This window comes from Trichosurus vulpecula, chromosome 3 (genome assembly GCF_011100635.1).
Source record: "Trichosurus vulpecula isolate mTriVul1 chromosome 3, mTriVul1.pri, whole genome shotgun sequence".
Classification (NCBI taxonomy): Eukaryota; Metazoa; Chordata; class Mammalia; order Diprotodontia; family Phalangeridae; genus Trichosurus; species Trichosurus vulpecula.
In genome coordinates, this window is record NC_050575.1 from 276,849,362 (window position 1) to 276,852,580 (window position 3,219).

The 3,219-nt window shown below is 51.8% G+C and overlaps 1 pseudogene; it reads right to left on the minus strand.

Annotated features, from left to right (window-relative positions):
- Positions 1-783: 783 nt before the first annotated feature.
- LOC118840876 lies at positions 784-2,995 on the minus strand (annotated as a pseudogene).
- Between the last annotated feature and the right edge of the window lie 224 nt (positions 2,996-3,219).

Genomic DNA, 3,219 nt, shown 5'->3' on the forward strand with positions numbered 1-3,219 from the left:
CTTTCCCAATTATTTTTTGGGGGACAATACTATCCCTAGCCTTCTTCCCCTTTCACCTACCCCTCCCAATAAAAAAAGAAAAACATAGTGCTTTGAACAAACAGGTATAGTCAGGCAAAACAAATCTGTGCATTTTTCGTGTCCTAAAAAGTATGTTTCATTCTGCATCTTGGTCCTTCACCCCTCTGTTAGGACGTAGCTAAGTATGCTTTGTCATCACTTCTCTGAAGCCATGATTTGTCACTACATAGATAAGAATTCTCAAGGCTTTTAAAGTAGTTTTTCTTTTCTTTTTTTTTTTAAGTTTTTAATTCCTTTATTATTCCTTTGAACCTTTTTTACATTTTTAAAAATAAAAAAATCTATTCTGCCTATCTGACCCCTAGCTGTGTGGTTGATTCTTCCTCTAGCTTTTGGGCAGTGATGGCAGGAGTGGTCTAGGCTGGGCAGCTCTGGCTTCTGGTGCAGCAAGCATAGGCTTTCTGTTCAGACTAGCCTAGGTGGCTGCACGTATTCAGTGGACTGGACCAGCCTGGCTCTGGCCTTAGCCCAAGCCCCAGCCTAGGCCCAATCCAATCCCAGCTCCAGCCCCGCAACCCTAAGCCAGGCCCAGTTCAGCCTTGAACTAGGCCCAGTCCAACCCCCTAGCTTCCCAGCCCCAGCCCAGGCCTGACCTAGTCCTAATCTGGTCCCAGCTCCAGCTCCCCAACCCCAGTCCAGCCCTGAGCTAGGCCCAGTCCAGCCCCCCAGCTTTCCAGCCTCAATCAGGCCCAGTCCCAGGGCTCAAAGGACCCCACGCTGCTCCTCATGTGCGCACTGGTGGAAGGTGAAGGTCATTGCAGCATCCCAAGCTAACAGCAGCACAGCATCTGGGAGGCCCCTCTTGTCTGCACTGTGGTGCCACTGGGCCAAGTTGGAGGTACAGTTGGAGCCCTCAGCAGGAGGCCCGACCTGCCGCCCATTCACAAAGTGGCGACAGTGCAGTTTACCATGGGTATTGCTGGGTGTGATCTCATTGAGGGTGAACAGCTTCCGAAGCTCCCCCAGAGAGAAGTGGCGCTCCACATCCTGCTCTTCACGCACCACACAGCTGCTCAGAGCCTTCTTGTGAGTCTGTCGCTGAAAGATCTTCTCCTCAGTTGTCCCAGACGAGAGCAGGAGGTAGATGTGGCAAGTCTTCTGGCCATCACGCCGCACACGAGCCATGGCCTGCTCCTCATTAGCAGGATTCCAGTCAGGGTCAAACATGACAAGCCTGTTGGCTCTGATAAGGTTCAGGCCACAGCCACAAGCTTTGCTACTCAGCATGAAGATGAAGTCTGGGCTTGAGGGGTTGTTGAATCTCTCCACAACCTCGGCTCGTTTCTTGTTGGACATGGTGCCATCCAGGAGGACATAGAGATACCTCCTGAACCGGCAGAGCTTCTCAAACAGGTCCAGGGTCTGAGTGTAGTTGGACACCAGGACTACCTTGTCACTGCTGGTCCTTCGTGTCACAGTCAGAATATAGTCCAAGACCAGCATCTTCCCTGAGAGCTGTGGCAGCTGTAGCCATGGGGAAACAAGTCGAGGGCTCCTGCAAAGCCTTCTTCCTCCTCCACACACTTCTCATAGATCAGGCCTGGGTGGTTACACAACTTCTTCAGGGACATGATGGAGGACAAAGAGGACACGCTCATCTTGCCCGCTCTCAGCTCTTCAACGGGCTTGGCTTGTTTGAGAAATCGTCTGTACAGCTCGGTCTGCAGCAGAGTCAGCCTGCAGCAGACCACCTGCTCAGTTTTCACAGGCAGGTACTTGGAGAGGTTGTCCGAAGTTCTCTGAATCAGACACCTGTTCACGATGCTGACAAATTCTTGGAGATGTTCCTCCCACTTCTGCCTGGCTTCTTCACTTGCATCAGTATCTCTGCCCTTTAAAATCAGCAGCTCAAAGTGCTTTTTGAATTCCTGAGCTGTCCCCAGGATGCCAGAATTCACAAAGCGCACCAAGCCTAAGTATTCCAGCAGATCATTCTGTATCGGGGTCCCCGAGATGAGCACTCGCTAGCTGGTGTTTAAACTGTTCAGGGCCTGGTATGTCTGGTTCTCTGAGTTCTTGAGTCTGTGGCCCTTGGCACAGATCACCAGCCCCACACTCCCTTGCTGCAAGGCTTCCGTGTGCAGGTGGAATGTCTCATAGGAAACAATGAGGATGGGAGACAGAACCCTGATGCCCCCCTGATTCTTGAAGCTGGCCAATTTCTGGTCGATCTCCTCCTTGGAGCCCTCATCAATGGTGAGGGGCTGGATCTGGCACCCCAGTCACTTGTGTACTTCATTGGACCAGTTCCTGACCAGGCTGGAGGGGGAGACCACCACGGCCTTGTTGATTTCGCGCTTGCCCTCTGGACTCTGGCACAAGAGTGTCCACATCATCACGGCAGGGTCTTGCCCAGGCCCATCTTTTCCTCCATGATGCAGCCATGGCTGCCAGGGATGCGCTGGCTGATCATGCACTCCCAGAGAAACTTGACACCCTCTCTCTGGTGGGGCCATAAGATCTTACTGAGAATGGGATCAACCAACACATCGACAGGGAGTTTCTCCCTGTCAAGCTTCAGCTGGTCGTGGGCACTCAGAGGTGGTGGCTCATAAAGGACCAGAGCTCCTTCCTCTAATGGGTCATGAAGGGCATGCTGGAGCCCCGCCTGCTTGATGCCCAAGGCCTGGAGGCCCAGAGGATCTTGGTAACTGGGGATTGGGACTTTGAAGGGCTTCAACAAGATGTTCAGGATAAATGCCTCATGTTGGCTGCTTCCCAGGCAGTGCAGCTGATTAGTTAGCTGGGTCAGGGGTTTCCAAAAAGGTGACAAGAAACAGTCTCAGCTATTCAGCTTGCTGCTTGATTTCCACCTCTTGGGAGTTGTTGACTCCGGGTGCCAGTCTTCTTCATCAGAGGTGCTGCCCTCAGACTTCCTTTTGGCAAGCTGACTTGGAGCCAGGCTCCTCCTCATCCTGACTCCACATTTGGGGGACCCTTACATCCCCATGGATCTGATGGCCTTGAGAAGTCTAGGTGCTGGGAGATCTGGGTGCTTCATGCCATAGCACCTGCCGGAGCCCCAGTTATCTTTCTTTATAATGTTGTTTATACTGTGTCAATTGTTTTCCTGGTTCTTCTCATTTCACTTGGTATCAGTTCGTACAAGTACTTTGTCCTTTTCATCATTTCGTACAG